Source organism: Perissodus microlepis, chromosome 2 (assembly GCF_051167445.1).
Source record: "Perissodus microlepis isolate ML-2025 ecotype Zambia chromosome 2, ASM5116744v1, whole genome shotgun sequence".
NCBI classification, from domain to species: Eukaryota; Metazoa; Chordata; class Actinopteri; order Cichliformes; family Cichlidae; genus Perissodus; species Perissodus microlepis.
The window spans coordinates 33,355,369-33,378,736 of record NC_140462.1 but is presented as its reverse complement, the minus strand read 5'-3'; the positions used below and the strand labels follow the sequence as shown (position 1 = coordinate 33,378,736).

Genomic DNA, 23,368 nt, shown 5'->3' with positions numbered 1-23,368 from the left:
TTCCTTATCGATTCTTTTATCAATGGTCGGTGGGTTCTGATTGGCTATGTTTTGAGAGTCACCACCTTTGCTAAGCAGCAATAAAGAAAATGGGTTTGATTTTTATTTAGGAATAATAATCTTTAGTTTTTTACTGACAGAATAATTAGAAACCTGCAGACATATCAGTATAAAGGAATGTGCGGGGCCAGCTGTAGACATGATAACTGGCGCCTGATATCTGTCACAGCCACCTCATAGCTCAGTGCCTGCAAAAAAAAGGGGGGCTTGTTTAGCGGCTGATGTTTATGAACCCAAATTCTGCACATGACTAAACGATGTAAGTGTAGAAGAAGTGGAGGGCCGAGTTTGCAAAGGTAGTGAAAAGAGAAAAACAAATATAGCTGATTTTATAGAGCCATATTGGCTGTTTGACTGTAGTATTGAATGATTAAATATCTTTAATCCCGGGCAAAGGCAGCTGATGCCCTTAAATCAGGGGTGTCAAACTCCAGGCCTGAAGGGCCGGTGTCCTGCAGGTTTTAGATCTCACCCTTGGTCAACACACCTGAATCAGATGATTAGTTCATTAGCAGGCCTCTGGAGAACTTCAGGACATGTTGAGGAGGTCGTTTAGATTCAGGCCCAGGGGAGTGGTGGTCCTGTCTGGCCCAGATGGTGAGCTTTGGCCCTGCACCTTTTTTCCCCAGCCTTTAACTCCCACTGAGCAGAATGATGATCTCGAGGACCATGAGCTGCTAGCAGTGAAGTTGGCCCTACAGGGGCAGTGACACTGGCTGGAGAGGGCTGAACAACCCTTTACAGTATGGACTGATTACAAGAACTTGTCTTACTCTAGCAAGGTGGGTGTTCTCTTTTGACTTCACTGGAACACACATTGTGAAACCAGATGCTTTTCCTTGTCAGTTTTCTCCAGGGGAAGATCTAGAGCCAGTGAACACCCTGCATGCCACCTGCATAGTGGGAATGTTGACCAGAGAGATTGATCATGAAATCTAACAAGGGTTGCAGTCTGACCCAGATCCTGGCAATGCCCAATCCAGCCCCTGGCTTTCCTTCACTGGGCCCACACTGCTAGGTTCACCTGGATAAGCAGAACAAGTCAATTCCTTCAGCGATATCTCTGGTGGCCGTGTTTAATGAAGAATGTTATGAAGTACATAGGTGCCTGCATGGTGTGCTCCAGAAGTAAGAGTAGCTCCTGGTCCCTATCAGGTTTACTGCAGCCTCTTTCCATGCCTCGTATGCTCTGGTTTCACATCGCCTTGGTTAGATTTCTTAATGCAGCTCATTTAGAAAATCTTCGTCGGGGGGTGCTTGAAGCCAAAGCTTCCCTTAGTTCTTGGTTCCATTGTTACACCCCTGTGCAGCCCCTAATCTCCTCAGTGTGTTCAGCTGTTGCTAATTGGCCACACCTATTCAGGTGTGGATAGAAGCATACCTGAGGCAGGCTTTCGAGAAGCTCACTAGTCTTTGCCTTGGTGGCACCAGCCATTTTAGCCAACCTGCTATGCCATTTTAAGATAAAACCTCTTCTCACTAACACTCAGGTATTCGTCTCCTTTTTTATGTTGTCGTAACAGAAGACATCCCCAGACAAACGATAAATCGAGGAATTGAATCAAGAACTAGAGGCCTCCCTTTGTTGTGTAATCCACTTGTATGTTAGCAAATGAGTATAATTGCTAGCCTGGGTAGAATACACTCACAACTTCTTCCGTTACCTTTTTGAGGTTTTTCTAGGCTAGGCTCAACTTGTAGGAGGAACTGGCTGTGCCTTCGGTGCACCAACAGCTGTACAGATGTTGTCAGGTAGGGAGACAGGTCTATGCTCCTCACTGTGGCGCAGAACCAGACACTGGCCAATCGTCATCAGACTCCGACCCCTCACTATCGTCAGGGCCAAAAGGTTTAGTTATCTGTAGACATTCCTCTAATGTCTGTTTCCAGGAAACTGGCTCCACACTTCATCAGCCCCTACAAAATCAACAGTTATCAGTCCTTCTGCTGTTTGCCTAAAACTGCTGCCTAGAATCCATCCCATGTTTCACATCTCACAGATCCCACCCTGTAGGATGACCTCATGTCACCACTGAGCGCAGCACAGATACAACAGGTCCCTATCAGTCATGAGCACGCCCACACATTGCCCCACCAGGTCAATCCGTCCCTAGAAATAAAGGGTGTGCCCGGTGGGAGCGAATCACAACCTTAACTCTTTGTTTTGCCTTATTATTAATATTAGCTGATACCATTAGAATATCTGTGAATGTCACTGTGTACATACTTAATCTCCACCCTTGAACAATGCCCCTGCACTGGAAAAAATGGCCTTTCAAAAACAAGAAAAAAAAAACTTGTTATGTCATAGGTGGATTCACAGGTGGTAAGTTTAACACAGAAGGGAGCAGCCAAGGGAAGTAGTAAATATAAACACAAGTTGCTAAAACTATAATTTATTTTTAAAGAAAGCACTAAAATACTCTGGCCAGGCGGGAACATGAAGTTAAAAACATTAAAAGTTATTAAAACTATACAGCCAAAATGCAATGGCCTCAGCCATGAAGGTCAAGTCCCATAAAAGTCCAAACGGTGCAGAAACCAACAGGATCGTCGCCGTCCTGTCTGCCTCTTCATTCTGGCGCCAACTAAGAAAGGAGAGAGGGCCAGCGGCAGTCACCATTCTTAGATTCCACTGGAGGTACGTCTTACACGGGATTGATCGGGACTTACCCCGGATGGGCAGAGCTCCTAACCCCGCCCGCCACTGTGTTGTGCTTAACACGCGTAGCCATAATCTCGCCGTCCCGGGGACATAAGGCGCCATTCCGCTGCCTCTCCATCCCCTGCCGTGGGCCTCTCTTGGTGAGGAGCTACCTCCCCTCAACATCAACGCAGACCTCTCTAGTGCGCGGTCATCCGCGATCTCCGGTCCCGTTCTCCTTTGCCGCACGCCTCGGCCAGCTGCCTATAGCCGGCCCTCTGTGCCGCTCTGCGCGGCCATCGCCCACACCGGTTACCAAGCCATGTCTCTCTCCTCCTCCCCTCTCACGCTCTCTCTTATTAAATACAGGGAGTGCAGAATTATTAGGCAAATGAGTATTTTGTCCACATCATCCTCTTCATGCATGTTGTCTTACTCCAAGCTGTATAGGCTCGAAAGCCTACTACCAATTAAGCATATTAGGTGATGTGCATCTCTGTAATGAGAAGGGGTGTGGTCTAATGACATCAACACCCTATATCAGGTGTGCATAATTATTAGGCAACGTCCTTTCCTTTGGCAAAATGGGTCAAAAGAAGGACTTGACAGGCTCAGAAAAGTCAAAAATAGTGAGATATCTTGCAGAGGGATGCAGCAGTCTCAAAATTGCAAAGCTTCTGAAGCGTGATCATCGAACAATCAAGCGTTTCATTCAAAATAGTCAACAGGGTCGCAAGAAGCGTGTGGAAAAACCAAGGCGCAAAATAACTGCCCATGAACTGAGAAAAGTCAAGCGTGCAGCTGCCAAGATGCCACTTGCCACCAGTTTGGCCATATTTCAGAGCTGCAACATCACTGGAGTGCCCAAAAGCACAAGGTGTGCAATACTCAGAGACATGGCCAAGGTAAGAAAGGCTGAAAGACGACCACCACTGAACAAGACACACAAGCTGAAACGTCAAGACTGGGCCAAGAAATATCTCAAGACTGGTTTTTCTAAGGTTTTATGGACTGATGAAATGAGAGTGAGTCTTGATGGGCCAGATGGATGGGCCCGTGGCTGGATTGGTAAAGGGCAGAGAGCTCCAGTCCGACTCAGACGCCAGCAAGGTGGAGGTGGAGTACTGGTTTGGGCTGGTATCATCAAAGATGAGCTTGTGGGGCCTTTTCGGGTTGAGGATGGAGTCAAGCTCAACTCCCAGTCCTACTGCCAGTTTCTGGAAGACACCTTCTTCAAGCAGTGGTACAGGAAGAAGTCTGCATCCTTCAAGAAAAACATGATTTTCATGCAGGACAATGCTCCATCACACGCGTCCAAGTACTCCACAGCGTGGCTGGCAAGAAAGGGTATAAAAGAAGAAAAACTAATGACATGGCCTCCTTGTTCACCTGATCTGAACCCCATTGAGAACCTGTGGTCCATCATCAAATGTGAGATTTACAAGGAGGGAAAACAGTACACCTCTCTGAACAGTGTCTGGGAGGCTGTGGTTGCTGCTGCACGCAATGTTGATGGTGAACAGATCAAAACACTGACAGAATCCATGGATGGCAGGCTTTTGAGTGTCCTTGCAAAGAAAGGTGACTATATTGGTCGCTGATTTGTTTTTGAATGTCAGAAATGTATATTTGTGAATGTGGAGATGTTATATTGGTTTCACTGGTAAAAATAAATAATTGAAATGGGTATATATTTGTTTTTTGTTAAGTTGCCTAATAATTATGCACAGTAATAGTCACCTGCACACACAGATATCCCCCTAAAATAGCTAAAACTAAAAACAAACTACAAACTACTTCCAGAAACATTCAGCTTTGATATTAATGAGTTTTTTGGGTTCATTGAGAACATGGTTGTTGTTCAATAATAAAATTATTCTTCAAAAATACAACTTGCCTAATAATTCTGCACTCCCTGTAGCTATCGCCAACCCCAGGTGTGCCAGGTTAATGATCAGGAGGGGCGGTGGAATGGGCATCTTCCCGGAACAAATCACATAACACAACATAAGCATGCAAAAACCCAATAAAATAAAACACTACACGCTAAAAAAATATCAAAGAATAAAACACATTACTACATGCAAGCCAATAAAAATACCAAGTTAAACTTTGTCCATTCCACCCTGTGACAAATACAAGATTTGATACAAGAGCTTGAAATAAGTGAAAAAAAGCGCAGCAACTTCATCGGTAAAGCCCCATAAACAGAGAGGACTGCATTAAAGAAGCCGTTTTGCAGTGACTTTTTGTTCTGCCCTTAATACACTGGTAAAATCTGTGCATTGCACAGGCACAATTCAAAGCACAGACAAACACACTGCTAGGCAGACTAAAACTGCTCAACCTGCAACATTTGTTATTAATACAAAGTGTTTTTATCATTTAAATTAACATGGACATTTGACATCATTCTTCAAACAATACCATTGTAAAATTATCATTAAGGATGCACGGAGCCTATCTGCTGAATAGACTGTAGCCTAAACTCAACTAAAAGCTAGGCAGTCTCTGCACTGCACAAACCAAACATAAAACGTCGGCATGTTCGCCGATATTATCGTGCACCCTTAGTTATAAAACTGGGCTAACCTGGCCAATTTCAAAACAAAAATCAATCGCAACCAACATGGACTGTAGTAGCCTTGGAAGGAGAGAAGAAGTGCTTTCCTATAGTCCACATCTTAACCACATTGGCTCTACTGGCCAATAAAAGCATTCCAGTCAGCCATGCTCTTCTTGTAAGATGATGTGAGATCTCGCTCATGGATTTTGTCCAAGAGAACCTCTGTCTGTATGACGGACAGCAGAGAGGCTACACACTTTGGGTATGTAAGGTGTAGGGTATAATAGTAGGCCATAAGGTATAAAGCCCCGTCCGTAACCTCGTCTTTTGGAAACGTGGTTATTGGCACATCTCCTACCGCTAGGATGCAGTTGGACGGACTCCCGATCAGGACTGGGCAGGAGAGAGGACGTTTCATCAAACAGGTATTAGGGTCTTCTTGGTCCTTTAACACGTAACACAGACATACTTTTGTAAGGATGATGCACTTTTGTTTCAACACAAAGCTAAAGCTAAATTACAACAAAAGTTGAAGTTGAGAGAAACTACATCTGAATTTGCTATTTTTAATTATTCTCAATGCAATTACTGTTCACATATGTCTAACCTTCCCGAAAAACAGAAAACCAAGGCTACATTTAATTGGTTATCATTGAGGTGATAAAATCTGCTACCACATAATACATCCATGTTTGTATTTACTGGCCACAGAGATCTAACCTGTGAGAATCCGCATTCCCAAAAAATATGTTTTAGGTACTGTAACGTCGGGTTGCATTTAGTGGTTGAGAGGAGGCGGCAAAACACTTAGCAGGGTAGCCAAAAGAATACACACTCGCGCTGGCGTTGGGAATTCCACAGTGTGTTCTTTAATATACCTTCTCTTCATCAACCATATAAGCCCGGTTGAACGGCTGCAGCTTAACAAACATAGCGCACAGTGTTCGTACAACCCATAACGTTGCAAACAAAGATGTCTGGAGTATGGAACTCCAAAGTGTTCAAAATTAAATAAATAAATAGATCAAGATGAAATAAATAACTATGTGAATAAATAAGACACAGATATGTAATGTGAGAATGATATTGTGAAATAGTGGAACACATTTTGAAAAAAATGCTCATTATTGTGAAATATATTGCATTCTGCTATATAAATTTACTTATTATTGTGAAATATTATTTCATGGTCATTATTTTTCACAATAACAGAGATTATTCCTGAGGCATTTTATTTATTTCCAGCCGTTTTTATTCCAAAATGACCTTTTTTCAAAGTCAGTCTTTATTTCAAAATCCCGTTTTTCCCGATGGCCTATTTATTTCATAATGCGACTTTTCAGCAGAATGACTTTGTCTGTCAATCAATGTAAGTGGGCTGGACCTTTGCACCTATTGGCTTATCGTTTACCATCGACTAGTTTTCCTGGATACCTGCTCCGCGGACGGCTAATACAGCTAGCAACAGCGTGCTAGGTCAAAAGTCACGGAGGATGGCGGACTGGTGTGAACTTCAGCCAGTTCTGCTCATTTAAGCAAATCAGATAGAGAGGGATCATTTACCTGTAGATGATGTTTCTGAAATGCCTGGATGATAATTGCTCTTCAAGATGTTAGCATCGATGACAACATTGTCGAAGGTTTAAGATCAATTCAGCACCGTGTTCGTTTGGAATACGCCGAGGAAGAACAGTCTTCAAATGTTGGCCGGCCACGTCTTGAAATCCCAGTGCAGCACTCAGGACTTTAGTGCTGTCCGGGATAACCATCGGGGTAATTGCTGATATGTTTTCTGTGTCTCCGAGCACAATTAGGAGGAAAATGACGGAGGAAGGTCTAAGGTAAGTTTATGCTGTAATTGAGCACTTGTGTGATTCTGTACACAGCATTGTTTAGATGTTGACCTTAATTATGACGTTTGACAATGAATTATTATCGCTTACTTTTTTTTGTTACTGTCTAAACTAAGTGGGGCAGCTACGGCTAAAGCTATCGGCGCCATCTCGGCGTTGAGACACGTTTAGCAGTGTTAGCTGTTAGTGTGTTAACTCGGAGACTGGGGGCAGTGGAGCCTGTACGAACCTTTTACACAGAGAGTAGACCCACCAGCTTTCCACAGTCTACTTACTTATCACATCTTGTTAGACAACAGGGTCATTAGTGCTTTAAATAGTACATAGTTGAATGTTTCATTGCTGTTTGCAGTTGATTGTTCTCTGGTAACGCATAACAAGGTTGATGTTAAATAGCGAGTTTATTGAAATGGTTTTGTCTATTTCAGCAGCATTATAGATATCATACTTTCTCTGGTGTCTTCGGTAAAGCTAAAACAAGAATACATTTACATCCTTGGTTCTTTCAGCATTAGTTGGAAAACTTTGTTGAGATTTGCTGTTATATGAAAAAATGTTTTATGTGCAGAAAATCTGATAGGAATTCTTCTATTGGAGATGTGGATTTGGATTCAAAAGTGCTGGACACTCAGCGGCCGACTGCAGAATGATGATGGGACACCTACGATCCAGAGGCACATTCAAAGTAAGCTGATATTGTTAAAATATCCAAACACCAGTTTCCGGCCTGGAAAGCACGTGTCAGTGTGGCCTTGATGTGATATTTTAATGTAGGCATCAAAAATGACTAGCATGTTCTTATCACTGTTATGCAGTTATGTTCCTGTTTGAACCAGTCTGTACACGATTCTCTCTCCTCACTAAATCTGTACAGCACCTGGATACTTACCTGACACAATGATGATCTGTCCCATATGCATTAGTGTTTACAATACAGTCTTTTTGTAGTTGTTAGTACTAAGACATGATCTGTTTGTTAATCAGGATTTCGACTGATGGATTCAATGAGACGAGTCAATCCAGAAGGGGTCAAGATGCGACGGTTATCTATTAAGACTGCAAGGCGTTTTCAGTACAGTGTATCAGCATCAAATCACCTTTGGCATATAGATGGAAATCAGCATTGAGCGCCTGTGGAGGGATGTATATGAAAACATCTTCACCCAGCTGGAGATTCAAGGACTGCTCAACCCTGGTGAAAAAATTCACTTGTTTGCTCTGCACAGATGCTTTTTGCATCACATTCAACATCATCTTCAGTCATTCCAGTAAGCATGGAATCAGCATGGACTCAGAAAAGCAAACAACCATTCACCCCTGCACCTCTGGTTGCTGCACAGAAAGGAGGGACGAGATTTGTCACAGGTACATGACTATTTGATCCATATTTGTTCTTGTATGTAAAACTCTGCTATCTGTAGTGGAGATGAGTTTATTTCTGCTGTGCAAGTTGGTGTACCAAAAATTTTTTTTCCTGTAAGTGGAAATGTCTCCCAAGCCATTCTCTCCTTTTATCCCACCTGTCAGGTATAGATGGCAATACTGTAAACAAAGTTAAATTTGTTATACCTGAAGAGAACCAATCCTGACCTAGAATGGGTGAATGAATAATTAGTTGGTAGCCAATGCCTAAGCAACTCACATAGGCCCTGGCAGACTCAATAAGTCCATCTAGGAACAGCTGCAGGAAACACCTCTTCAGTTTAGATTTAAAACCTGTGCATGCTCTTTCAGGTTGATGAGGATTATGGTGTGGACTGGACAGGACAACATAATCGCCGCCCATCAAATGAGATCACCATTCCTGAGATTCAGCTCCCAGATGCACTGAATGAACAAGACCCTGCTGTGCTACCAATACTTCAAAATCACTTGTAGAAAGACACTATCACATTTAATCAGTTTCTATGTCAGGAGGATTTTTTTTTTTAATTTCTACATCTATGGCTTTGTAGCTAATACTGACTCAAAACAGCATAACCAATTTCATTTTCAACAAAACAGTGAGTGGCTATAAAACAGGATTTGTTTTGTACAGCTGTCACTTTAATGATATTCATTTCTTGGTTGGATATACAGTACATGTCAACTCTGAGCAGATTTAATACAATGAACACAGTACAGTAGTGTAACATCTTAATTCAAATAATTTTTTCTAGAAATTTTTTTTGTACCAGTAGCGAGTATAAACAAAACATACTGTGTAATTTATAATGTACAGTGAACAACTGATTTTGATATCTGAACTCTTCATCAGTTTATATTAAAAAAGCCATAAATGCTCACCTGTACTGTGCATTTTTCACTGTCAAGTGTATTAAAAAGAACTAGAACTCACTAGATTGTCCGTTTCTTTGAACACTGAATACAGTAATGTGATGCAAGAAAGAAGAAATGGTCTAATCTTACCATGTGGTTATGGAATCAATCGTAAACCAGACCAAAACCTGAGTCAGTAGAGTGGAGACACACCTGAATGTCCATTAGAGATGACTCATAGGTACAGTAGTGTGCAGGAAGACGTAGTACTTCAAAACCGGTGGAAGACTTTGGAAGACTGCTGTTGACCACTTCCACAGTCATTTCTCTCGGCAAGACTTCCCATCCTGTCCAAAACTTGATGAGGGCTTTTTGTTGTGCACAAGATGCTGCAACAGAAGATTGTTTTAAACTATAATGACATCCTATATTCATTATTTTGAATCTTTTATGGAGAAATACCATAAAAGATGACCACTTACATACAGGGCACCAGACATTTTTGCCCCACTCAAATTGCTGTTATAGATATTTTTATGTTAACAAAGCTAAAAGTAGTCTACATACAATTCTAGTGCAACTGATAATGCCACCACTCTTTTTATGTATTGCATGGAGCAAATAACAAAATTATACTATAGTGTACTTTGTTAATGACCCAAGATTACTGGACTGTATGTAATTTACCAAAGTATAATCAGAGAAAACCAATGGCAAAATACCTATCGCAGCAGACTTACCATTTTCAATGAAGGACCAAAGGTAACCTGCCACTCTGCATTTATCCTCGAGAGCATTCCTCTTCTTCCTCATCTTCATCTTCTGTGGCAGGCCACAGTCATTTTATAGCTTTACTTATCTTGTAGTCTTAAGAGCATCAGCAACATTAGGTGTATTTTTATTAAATGTAACCCAGCTGTTCAACTAACCCAAGCATACAAAATAGCATATTGGTGTTTTGTGTCAACAATTAATGTTCATCCTTCATAAATTAACCAAATACCTTTACTATTCAGATGTTAAAAGATGTGACCTGACCTTACCTCACAACAGGGAGCAGTCTCTGATTCCCTTGGTAAGAAAAGAGGAATGATGTCTGATCTTTCTGTCAGAAGCGGCCATACCATGGTCTCCTTAAGCCCTTTCCTCAGCTGCTTGACTTGACGACTTGTTTGTGTTATGACCTACAACGGTGAGACCAAACCAAAACTGAAGTTGGAGTCTGTAAAGTGACACACACTTTAAATGTTAAATATTTAAAGAACATCCACTGTACTAGTAAAAGCATTTTCAAATTATACCCACTTACAAAATCACTACGTTGAACTAAAATTGCTTTCTTTTCTTTCACATAGATTACTTGTCTTCCATATTAGCACAGAAGATAAGCCACTTTAAAACAGTCATGAATAACTATTACCTACAACAATGTAAATAGTAATACAGACATTAACCCAGAAGACAATTATTTTCTCTTACCTAATTTATAGAATTCTTTGCTATGATAAAAAACAGTATAAAAAAAAAATCTGTGACTGAACTGATTAAAAAGCTCATTGTTGGCAGACAGACAGACTAACCAAGCAGTAATAACATATCGTTACTTACCCTGAACAGCGTTTCGTGGAGTGGAGCTAGCTGTGATAGCGTTAGCATTTGCTAACGTTAACACTGTGCGGTTGTGATGAGAACTTGGACCAGGGACCACTTCATCTCCAGTACACTGCTGCAATACTCAGACTGAGGTGAAGACGTTCAATCTAAGCGGTTAGCAAGTTCTCTGAGTAACTCAGAAACGGACTTTTTTTCATGCGGCCATGGCCTTCACAAGAATTGATACACCTGTAACGTTATTCGCGCCCAGTGTTTTGCATTTGTCGGTGCCTTAAGTTTATTTTGAGCTGCATACTGCCGCCAGCTGCATAGGAGACGCATTGCACCATTAAACCTAAATCGACAATTCATGTGCTATTACTTATGTCTGAGTAAAGGAGCAACCAATCACACAACTGGCTCCGCCCTGTCTCTCTTGATTGACAGACAAAGTCATTCTGCTGAAAAGTCGCATTATGAAATAAATAGACCATCGGGAAAAACGGGATTTTGAAATAAAGACTGACTTTGAAAAAAAGACATTTTGGAATATAAATGGCTGGAAATAAATAAAATGCCTCAGGAATAATCTCTGTTATTGTGAAAAATAATGACCATGAAATAATATTTCACAATAATAAGTAAATTTATATAGCAGAATGTAATATATTTCACAATAATGAGCATTTTTTTCAAAATGTGTTCCATTATTTCACAATATCATTCTCACATTACATATCTGTGTCTTATTTATTCACATAGTTATTTATTTCATCTTGACCTATTTATTTATTTAATTTTGAACACTTTGGAGTTCCATACTGGAGAGGTAAAACATAAAATCCGTCCCTCCTCATGCACTAGCGTGCAAGCACATGTCCACACAATCACAGAGAGAGAGAGAGAGCAGTGGCACAAACTGATGACACCATCAATCCTCGACTTGGGTGTCTTAAAGGGACACCACACCATAGTGGCTGTTACAGTACCTTTGAAGGATTAGAACATACAGTATGTGAATATGAAACACTTTGGCACTCATCGGAAGCAGCACAAAGTCACAAAAATAAATAAATAAAAACAAAAAACCCAAAAACAAAAAGCTACATTTTGCACAGCTCACCTCAAAGACATGCACCAGAGCCTCACTCGCATCTCGTGCCCTCTTTGGAGGGGCAGAGGTAGATGGGAACAATGATGGCAGCACACGTAGGATCTCGAGAGCCTGTTCAGCTGTACAGAAAAAAGAATCATCATCTCATTACCACACTTGAACAAAATGCTCAAGATTAAAACTGATCAAAAAGGTATACAATTCAAAAACCAAACAAAAAAAACCCCACATTTGGCCAGTGATTGGATAGAAGGTGAACAAGACACTAACACGGCAATTAAACCTGTAGTCCATAGTTTTAAAGCAGGGGAGAGCCAGCCCTCAGGTGGCCGGTTGCACCAATAAGAGTATATTGTGGTTGTTAGTGACCTTTTTATTGTGATGTTTTAGGCCTATTGCAAACCTTTTTTTTTTTTCAGTTCAAATAATAAACTTTAATGTATCCTGGCTGACATTGACCCTCTTGTCCCGTTTATTCTGGGCTCCTGAAAAGTTTGCACGAGTAGTATAGAGGCCCTTAGCGGTTACTCAGTGGCTTTTGTTCACTACAATTATAAAGCAATTACAGCTATTATAACTATTCACTGTAATTATTATTCACTATTCAGGGGTGGCTGTTGCTCCGGTGGTAGGGTTCAGCTCTCCGATGCATCCGTGGGAGTATGAATGTGTGTGTGAATGTTAGTTAGAAAGCACTTAGAAAATGTGCTTGTGTGAATAGATTAATGCACAAATGGTAAAATGGTAAATGGCCTGTATTTGTATAGCGCTTTTTACTAGTCCCCCCTAGGGACCCCAAAGCGCTTTACACACCCAGTCATCCACCCATTCACACACTGGTGGAGGCAAGCTACAGTTGTAGCCACAGCTGCCCTGGGGCCAAGTTGTGTAAAGCGCTTTGAGTGCTCAGAAGAGTACAAAAGCACTACATAAGAACCATATATATATATATATATATATATAACCATAATTTTAAATGTATAACTTAAAAAATTGCAATTTTTCTCAACAAATTTTGGCCTGTCTGTACAGAGAAACCAGAGAAATTTAGCAATAACCCCATGGTCAGCACTCTGCACAGCGAAGAAGCAGCTAGATATGGTGGTTATATGTCTCTGGATATCTAGATCCCCTTATCTATGTTCATTACAGTAAGTTTCTGATCATACGTCTACATTCGTATGTAGATTTCAACCATCTTAGCCACTGTGATGTTTAGTTTACACAAACTGGTCCTAAAAGGTCTTGCCTCTGTCATATAGTTTGCTTCTGTCTTACACAATCACATGCTAATATCAATAATCAGTTTACAAATAAAGACCTTTCTTTGCTGCATCACATATAATTCTGAGATTGTTGTAAATATCCCAAAAGGAACCTTTAAATCGTTCAAGTGCTGGAGGGAACAAAGCCAAATGTAGGTCAGACAACAAATTTGCATTTATCCTTTTCCATATGTATGTTGATGATTTAAGCTTTAAAGAGTGCAGTGGGTTATCATGCATGGGGGGGCTGCACCCAGAAATTGGTTGCATATTGAAGTGACAGTGTTTGAAATTGAAAGCTGAATTTCCAAATACATCAGGAAATCCAGACTTCAAACAGTCTGCCTGTGTGTTTGTGTGCAGCCTCTCACAGCAAGAATGACGGAGGCTTAACCAATTATTCAGTCTTATGAAGCAGTCTTCACTGAGCTTTAGACTTGAATGTTTTCCTCCAGGGGAATGATGCCTCAAGTATGTGTCTGCTTAAATAGACTATTTTCACATGTGACACTGGATTCATGTAAAACAACTTCAGCTTACCAAAGTATACTACGGTAATGTTAATTAGTTGAGATAAACTACTGTGATGTCTCAGAATCATTCAGAATGAATAATTACAGATTTTTATATATCACTCCAGTTTTAAATGTGTCAAACCCCAAAACACATCAGCAACAGGGACAGCAGATTGAGCTTTCCTATGTAGCATCCTCAGCATCTTTGGATCCTGATCTCTGTTGTTTATTCCAACTATAACTCCACCAATTTAACAAGTGAATGAACTGGAGTTTGGTCAAAGTGCCTTTTATGGCTTTATGATAGTTAGCTCAGTGCGTATTCCATTGTCCCTCTCTCTTGTCTGTAGGGTTCCTGCCTGGGAGGGGATGGGTCTGGGGTCAGATGAGGTCTCTATCACTCTGTCTTCAGCCATACTATGGCTCACAGACCTTCACATCATCATATTGTCACTTCCCACCACCGGTTTATGTCTGCATGAGCTCCTTTCACACTCGAAATTCAGATCCAGTCTCACGCAGGTGGAACGGACTTGGACGCAGACCAGCTGAATTTAGAATGAAAGTCACAAGTTTATTTACAATCGGACAGGGATTTCCAAGGATGGAGGGGAAACGGGTCCAAATCACACTCCTCTTCGGCACTCATGTTCTCTCCACGCCTCACTGCCAGACTCAGGGGAACAGGTAAAGAAACGGGGACGGGTTCAGGAATCTATATACAAAGAAACACAGAACAAACTAGAACGTCACACGGAAAATTGAGGTTAGCAGAGCTGTACTGATGAGTGTTACTCAGCATTCTGAGTCTTAAATAGCAGCTCAGGCAATCAGGCAAATTCACAGCAGGTGGATGGTTACAACAGGCGTGTGGGCCAAGGGCGGGAGCCCAGCTGAGCTCCGCCCAGGCAGACAGAGGAGAGACGGGAGAGAGAGAGACAACAGCAAAAACAACATGTGGCTTGAAACTAGGTCAGCCAGGTCTTTATGTCTTTAAGACATTCCTGCAGTTTAACTCATTGGTGTGTGTTATCTGGCTTCATGGACAGATAGAGCTGGGTGTCATCTGCATAGCAGTGTAAATGTATGCTATGTCTTCTAATGATGCTGCCTAAGGGAAGCATGTATAATGTAAACAGAATTGGTCCTAGCACTGAACCCTGTGGAACTCCATAATTAACCTCAGTGTGTGAAGAGGACTCTCCATTTACATGCACAAACTGGAGTCTATTAGATAGATATGATACAAACCACTGCAGCGCAGTACCTGTAACACCTACAGCATGTTCTAATCGCTCTAATAGGATATTATGGTCGACAGTATCGAACGCTGCACTGAGGTCTAGCAGGACAAGTACAGAGATGAGTCCACTGTCAGAGGCCATAAGAAGATCATTTGTAACCTTCACTAAAGCTGTTTCTGTGCTGTGATGAGCTCTGAAACCTGACTGAAACTCTTCAAATAAGCCTCTGCAGATGATCTGTTAGCTGTTTGACAACTACTCTACTACTACTACACTGAGAAAATAACAATAGTCAAAGAATAAAACTAAAACACACAAAACACTGGGTTGTAGACCCGGTACCATGACAACGGGATCACTACAGGTTTTCTCTTAGGCAGCGGTTGTCCTTCTCTCCTGGATCTGCTGGAGCTTTCTTTAGGAGCCTTCCCAGCTTTGATAAAAGTCCAGCTGGGATAACCACATTTACTCAGGGCCTTCCTGATGTTCTTCTGCCTCCCTGGCTGCTGTGTCTGTGGGGATGGTGTTCGCTCTGTGTTGTAGCGTCCTGATGACGCCCAGTTTGTGCTCCAGTGGATGATGAGAGTCGAACCTTAAATACTGATCCGTATGTGCAGGTTTACGGTACACGTCAGCTTTTAGATGTCCCCCATTACTGATGGAAATCTCACAGTCTAAGAAGGCTAACCTGCCACTGTTCATATCTTCCCTGATGAATTTGATGTGTCGGTGCACCGAGTTAATGTGATCCATAAATTTTGGTACATCCTGAGATTTGATTTTCACCCGGGTGTCATCCACATACCTGAACCAATGACTTGGTGGTGTTCCAGGGTAGGACAACTGTCACAGTACTGGGTGTGAGACCCAGTGTTTTGTGTATTTTTGTTTTATTTCGTTGATTATTGTATTTTTCTCTATTTTCTGTTTTATTCTGAAAGAGTCAGGTGTGTTTTTGTCATTGTGTTTAGCTTCACTTCCCTGTGATATCATTATGTTTAATTTCAGTCAGCTGTTTCCCCATGTGTTCTCACTTCCCCTGATTACCTCCTGTGTATTTAAGTCCTCTGTTTTCTGTGTTTCATTGTCAGGTCGTCTGTTTTGCTACACCATAGTCTCATCAAAGCTTTTATAGTTTGGTCACAGTTTCATAGTTGTCATAGCCTGTTCTCAGCTTAGTAGTTAGTTTCTGTTTTTACCTCTGCGTTCATGGTGGGGGTGTTTTTCATCAGCCCTAATAAAGGCTCTCTTTTGGTTTAAGTTGAGTTCTCCTACAGTATCTGCTTTTGGGTCCTGTTTCCAAACACATCGGCGTAACCTGCCATGACAGATAACAAAACCCTGTTTTCCACTTCTTACATGTGCAAATTGGCCACAGTGGGTGAAACTGGGGAACCCATGGCACACCCACGTTTCTGGCTGTAGAACTGACCCTTGTGTGAAATAGGTGGAATTAAGACACAGTTTCAAAAGCAAACACAATTGATCAGTGCTGAAAGTGGTCCTGTTGCTGAGGTTGGGGTGATCCTGTAATCTCTTACGAAATACCTCCAACGCTTCTGTGACTGGGATGCTAGTGAAGACAGTTGTAACATCTCTCTTCACTGTACATGTCCTGTACAGTGAAGTTTCTCCCACTGAAAACGTCCAGATGAACAGAATCAACCTTTTGCAGCACAAACATAGCACAAATGTTTGACATCAATTTTGTTTGATTTAACTAATGTGGGGAGGCTGGTTGACCTCCGATTACCTCTAGAAGTTTTCTTTAATACCTTTGAAATGATAGCGACATAAACAAAATTTTTTGCAGCACAAACGTTTGATACCACTTTTGTTGGATTTGAAGAAGGTGGCGGGGGGCAACTTCACTCACATGTCCTTGAAGGGTAATACAGTTTGAAGCTGGAGGATCTTTATATAAATGTCCATAAGGCTCATACAAGCTTGGTCCTTTAACTTTTGGTAGCTGTTGCAAGGATACAGTTGTGGTATACCAGTGGTTAGAAATACCATTATTACTTTAGTATTACTTTAACACAAAATCAGGGTTGACCACTGCTATGAGTCACACTATGCAGCATAAAGGCTGTTTCACATCGGACGCGGCATGCGCTGTGCTCACCGCTAACTAAGAGCGAAGGATCCAGAATTTGTTGCGCTGGCTGCTGAGCTCTGCTTTTATATCCTTTTTTAGCGGCCGCTCTAGGTGTACTAGATGCACCTGATCCTTGTCATTTCAAAGCATGTATCTCTCTCTTTATCTCCTCTCCCAGAGTTTGTGTTGTATTATGTTCACGCTCTCGGGGTCCCTGTGTGAGCACGTCAACCTGTGAGAAAACGTTTACCACACACAGTTGTTTTCCTTCATGGTGTGGCGATAAGCTGACAGCCAAACCCATCTGTTCTCTGACTGAATAGTTAAATTTGTGATTGCCATGACATTGACCAAACAGCTGAACGGAAGAAAAATAGGGTCAAAATTCGTACTTGTAACTTGAGTACAGAGTTTCACACGTATTTTTTTGTCCACACACAAATCTGTTTTATGCTCACACAAATTCTTTTTACACATCCTGATTTACAAGTACAAAATATTTATGACCACAATTTGAGCCCATAAGGATCCTCTAAAGCCCAGAGCTCCTTGAGCTTAAGCGAGGCGTTGGACTCTGAAGACTCGCCGGGGGTTTGGTCTGGGGATTCCCAAGGGAGACTCGCGAGGCGTGGGTGGGTGGGTGAGTTCCAACCTTGAGGGGATAACAGTAGCAGGGTCTCTGCAGGCAGAGTGGCCATGACTTGCAATGTAGCGAGGAAAGTATCTCGTGGAGTGGCGAATCCACCCTCTGCATGGCTCTGCTGTGATGTCGTCACATGCTGCATCCATGGCTGCATGCAGGGCCATTTGCACATGTGAATGCCGGTCACAAACCTCCCACCTCCAGGGAGAGAAAAACTCCTTTATCAGATTAAGGAATGGGGAGTAGGGAGGGAGATATTCAACCAGCATTCTGTCATGTGCTGTAAACCACTGTCTGACCAGATGTGAGTGGTGAAAACGGACATTATCCCACACGAAAACATACCTGTTGAGTTGGCCTCCACCCCTCTCATTCTCAGGGACTGCAGTATGTTCCTGTAAAGAGTGTCTAAAAAAGTCAGGAGATGTTGTGTATTGTGTGGAGCAAGAAGGGGAATATGGGTGAGGATGCCATTGTCTGAGATGGCTGCACACATTGTAACATTCCCTCCGCGCCGGCCTGGGACATCAGTGGTCGCTCTCTGTCCAATGTGATTTCTTCCACGCCATCTGCCTTTGACCAGACTGAACCCGCCTCATCAACGTATATGAATGTGTGCAGTGGTGCCCTGGCTTCCAGCTCCATGCTTTAGAGCAGTGGTTCCCAAACTTTTTTTGCTGGGCCCCCCTTTGTTTTACAAGAAAAATGTTTGACGCACACGCACAAACACATCCTCCAACCACACACGCCCATATTTTGCTCCATTGTGGTTTATTTCACACCTCAAACATTTAGTAAACAATTAAGCAAATACAAGTAAACTGCAATAAATTACAGGTAGTAATAAAATAAACTACTAACTCTTTTACGCTGCGTCCGCACCTACACGGGTAGTTTTGAACACGCAGCTGTTTCGTCCACGTAAACGGCGTTTCGAATCACCGAAAACGGAGATTTTTTTAAAACCCCTTTTTTGCGTTTACATGTGGACGAGGAATACAGAGTTCGTCACACAACGTCAAAGGTATGCGCCTTTTTTTCACGTCACGCTGTGGCCACGTTATTGTTTACATGAGATGAATTGCAGAATGACAGAGACGAAATACTGTTAATCTGACTGTCTGCAGGTTTTACACGCAGTTACTGTCCCTCCATTTACAAAGGCAGAGGCGTCACGATGTGATTATTTTACATGTACTTGTTTTTTTTCCTGTGTTATTCAACATTGCTATCAAATCAAAAAATGCTTTTCTGTGCAAGATGGGTTCAAAAACATAAACAGCTGTGGGATCCTGTTTGTCCGTGATTTGAACCGGGGGAACAAATCGTGGCAGGATCAGCCTGATGTTATTTGTATCCCACTGTAACTTTACTGTATAAAGAGCAAACAGCTCCAAAATGTCAGGAGTAGTTAGTCATTACAAGAAGTGTTTGTGAACTAAAGATCAAGAATGTGGGATCCTGTTTGTCCGTGATTTGAAGAGCCCAGCGCTGCTCCCGACGCAGGGAAAACCAATCCTGGTGAAGCCAAAGGGAAGATTTGCTTCACCATATTTTCTAGTCTTTGGCTCAGAATGAAGTTGGTTTGGAAACATATTCAGCGATGCTTCATCTCCTGCTTTGCGTTTCTGCGTTTCTCTTTCACTGTCGGGTTCAAATGCACTTTGTACAATTGTTTCGTGCGCATTTCTTTTCTCTTGAGCACGCTGTCAATTGTTGTAATTGACACAGATCCAATATTGCCAAACACATCGTTATCCTCTATGACAGCGCTTTGAATTTCTTTCAACTTTCTTGCATTGTTTGCAGTCACCGTTGCACAAATGGCTTCCTCTTGCTGCAGGTAAAAAGGGCCCTCTTCCACCTCTGCGAGGCTGTCTTTCAATCCTTTGTGGTGCAGATTACAGTAAAATTACAATAATGTACACTAAACATGAGATCTTATGAGATGTTGGATTACTGTCCAGTACTGTACATACCTGTTCTCCCTACGAAATGTTTGAACGATTGAGTTCACAGTGGTTCTTCCAACATTTGGTCGCACCCTCCGACCAGCCTCATCCATTGTGAGGCCGTGATTGACAACATGGTCAACAAGTGTTGCCCTACTTTCATTAGGGATCTGCGTATGTGTTTGGTGTCTTCTCCCTCTTCCCCTGTTTTGTCCCCCCCCCATCCTCACCCCTCTTCCACGATGCTGACCTCCCATTTCTGTGTCACAGAATTGTAGAAATGGTATGTGGTCGTAAATTTTGAAGCCATCCTGATAACCTTCTCCCACCAACGATGTGGAGATCCAACCTCTTTAGATCCAATTAAAATCAAGACACTCAAAAAGACACTCTGGAAAAGAGCAGAATTCTTGGAACAGAGTTTAATACACTGAATCATATGAACAGCAGGAAAAATACATACAGACATTTAGCAAGAGAATTACATAGCAGAAAGCAAGCAAAGCAAAACCCCGGGGTGTACAGCCTTAAGCACAGACAGCAGAGCAACACAGAGACGGACAGGAAGCAGCAGCAGGAGGAAAAAAGCTCTGGGGGTGTCCTCTGGTCCCCTAATATAGGGACCAGTATCCCCGCCCCCTGCTGCTGGGTAACTTTCCCACGCGCCGAACACAGCTGCAGGGGTCAGGTAGCGGCCAAGGTCTTGGCCAAAGGCCAGTCAGGACTCCGGCTACCCCTTGCTCTGGCTTATCACAATAGGTCATGACACGGTCAAAGGTCACACATTAATCCTAATTATTAAATCTTATACAGCAAGTGGCTTATAACTACATAGGTTACATGCTTTCTCATATATAAAAACACTTCAGTGTGGGTTCAAAGTGTGTGTGTGTGTGTGTGTGTGTGTGTATGTGTGTGTGTGTGTGTGTGTGTGTGTATGTATGTGTGTGTGTGTGTGTGTGTGTGTGTGTGTGTGTGTGTGTGTGTGTGTGTGTGTGTGTGTGTGTGTGTGTATCGTATGATATTTTATCGTGATGTGTCAGGATCTCTGTTACAATGTTACTGTTTTGGTTGTGCTGCATGAAAGTCGTTGAGCGTGTATTAGGGAAGGTTAGTTAGCGGAGAGTAAGTTATGCAGGAGAACTCTCAACAGCATTAACTGCCCTGTTACTGCACCACCTTAATAAACCTCGATGAAGCAAAAATGTCTTGTGCTTAAGACTCTACGTGAAAGTTAAAATATATATATGTTCAGTGCACATAGATATATAGTGTATATAGTTACATAGTTATACATATTACACAAAAATCCACCACAGGTATACACCACGTCCTGCTCGGTTCATATATGCTTGCCAATTGAGGGTTCATGGGATTGATCCATGAGTGGCTGTGAACAAGTGGCCTGTCATTAGTTACAACTAATACATCACACACCTCCTCGTCAGTGAAAGCTGAAGTTCACCTGAGAGAAATTGTTCAATTTCGGGGACATTTCCAGGAGAAAATAATTTAAAAAGGTATAAAATTTGCTTGACAGAATTTGAAAACTAATTCACCAATTTTGTAAGTAATGACTCAAGCAATGAAATGACGACTATTAGTTTTCTTGGGAACGACAGTTCATTTTGACTGACATGACATAAGCAAATGATAATGTTGTCGACGGCAGAGGATTGTATGAAAGCAACTGATACATGTCCAAGAGCATCTGCAGTTTGTTCAGAGGAAGGAGACACTGCTACTGTGATGTGCACAAATGACTAAATGTTGTGGAGGTTGCACTAGTGGTTTTGAGAATTTTTATTCTGATCTGAGAGAAGCTGTAATGTATTTGTGTTTTCATCCTGCAAGTTAACAGATATGTGATAAAGGCTCTTCACCCCTGATGAAACACCAGGACAGATTCAGCAGTGTGTGAGGAAGAGGAGGAGAAAAAGCAGCAGCTGAGAGGTGCAGAGAAGAACAGGGGGTGAACAGGCAGCTGTTGAGGGACTGGTAAAAACATTTAAAGCAATTTCTAGATTTTTGCTTCCTGTATTTGCAGACATATCTCCAACACAAACTATAAGCTCATTTCTGCCGCTTGTATCTTCTTCTTTCGGTCACCTCCCACAGCTCGTGACCACAGGTGAGGACGTAGATGGACCAGTAAATCGAGAGCTTCGCTTTTACACTCAGCTCTTTCTTCCCCACGACGGACCGGTACAGCGTCCGCATCACTGCAGCTCCCTTCTCCCGTCGCTCGTGAACAAGACCCCAAGATACTTAAACTCCTCCACTTTTTAAAAGTCAGTGTAATCAATATTATGCTGTGCAACAGTTGTTATATAGGGTGAACAGCTCAGAAATCCAACTGTACTGCTGTATTTGTATATCTATGTCACAACTGCACCTGAAGCTGAATTTCTTCTTGACCTCTGCTAACCTACCCTTTTTTTAATCTGTGAAAATGTCGAACCGAGCCGGGTCAGGTGTGTCCATATGCCCCTTCTATTCTTCATGCAGTATGAAAAATAAACACCTGCACTTGAAGCTCTCTCCCATAGGTCACCCTCCTCTCCCTCCTCGTGATCTGATCATCAGTAGACATGCTTGGACATGTCCAGGTCTGTGTGCCACCAATGACCCTGCCAGCATTTTGTCCAGTCTCCGCAGGGCCTAGCAGATGCAAGTGTGGGCTGTTTGGCATGGGACATATGCTGTGTGTCTCTGAGGCCATCTGGACATCAGCATCCACAGCTTGCTTTCCCTGCTCTATCATCTTGCCCCCACTGCCTTCCTTTATCTGCATTCCTTGGTCATTTCCACCTTTTTTAATCCTTTTATGGTTTCTTTCTTTTGCTCCATCTACTTTATTTACATGTCAGGCAAATCAACCAATCCACATAAATGCCAAGACCATAGATAGATAGATGTAAAAACCCTGCCTTTTATTTGACTCTGTGGAAGCTGATGCATATAGTGTGTATTCAGCTTGGAGCTGTGAGAAGAAAGGGACCACTAAAACATAAACGCAAACCGCATGTTAGAGAATGGAGAGAAACGACTAGGAGGACTCGTTTTTTCCCATTAGGAAGATGTGGAATTTCAGATGATTTGAAAAAGAAATGTAAACTAGTTTACAAAAGATGTTCTGATTTGATGACGAGCCATTTTCAACATAAGTTTAGTAAATTCTTGGGAGTAGAGCGTTACAAGCTGAGTTCATCTGGTGTAGCAGACTGGAGAAGTACATTGTCACACCGTGAATTAGACTTATTCTTAGACACACTCGTGATATGCTTTATAACACATAGTGGGTTTGTATAATATCCTGTGTTTCAGGACGTGTGACATTTTTTCATTGATTCTTTTTCATAGCTGTACTGATTATTGCTGTTTTCACACATACAGTGTAGCTCTGAACTCTAGACGTTAACCAGATGAAGTGAGCCTGTAAATCCCAGAATCAACAGAGTGGTTAATAACCCTGCCAGCTGCATAGTCAATGTGAGAGCATGGTAATTGTCCAGAGAATCCACAGTGACCCATGGTTGATGTTGGGAGCAGCTACGGGGAC

General features: G+C 42.1%; 2 long non-coding RNA genes across 2 annotated transcripts; one reads left to right on the top strand and one right to left on the bottom strand.

The window, feature by feature from the left end:
• Positions 1-6,655: 6,655 nt before the first annotated feature.
• LOC146393022 (uncharacterized) lies at positions 6,656-8,970 on the top strand. Its single transcript, XR_014797226.1, has 4 exons — positions 6,656-7,111; positions 7,692-7,808; positions 8,108-8,488; positions 8,858-8,970. It is a non-coding gene; the product is annotated as an uncharacterized LOC146393022 (long non-coding RNA).
• Positions 8,971-9,670: 700 nt separating this feature from the next.
• On the bottom strand, positions 9,671-11,188 carry LOC146393021 (uncharacterized). The gene is made up of 3 exons (XR_014801283.1): positions 10,991-11,188; positions 10,426-10,566; positions 9,671-9,771 (listed from the first exon to the last, which is right to left on the bottom strand). It is a non-coding gene; the product is annotated as an uncharacterized LOC146393021 (long non-coding RNA).
• Between the last annotated feature and the right edge of the window lie 12,180 nt (positions 11,189-23,368).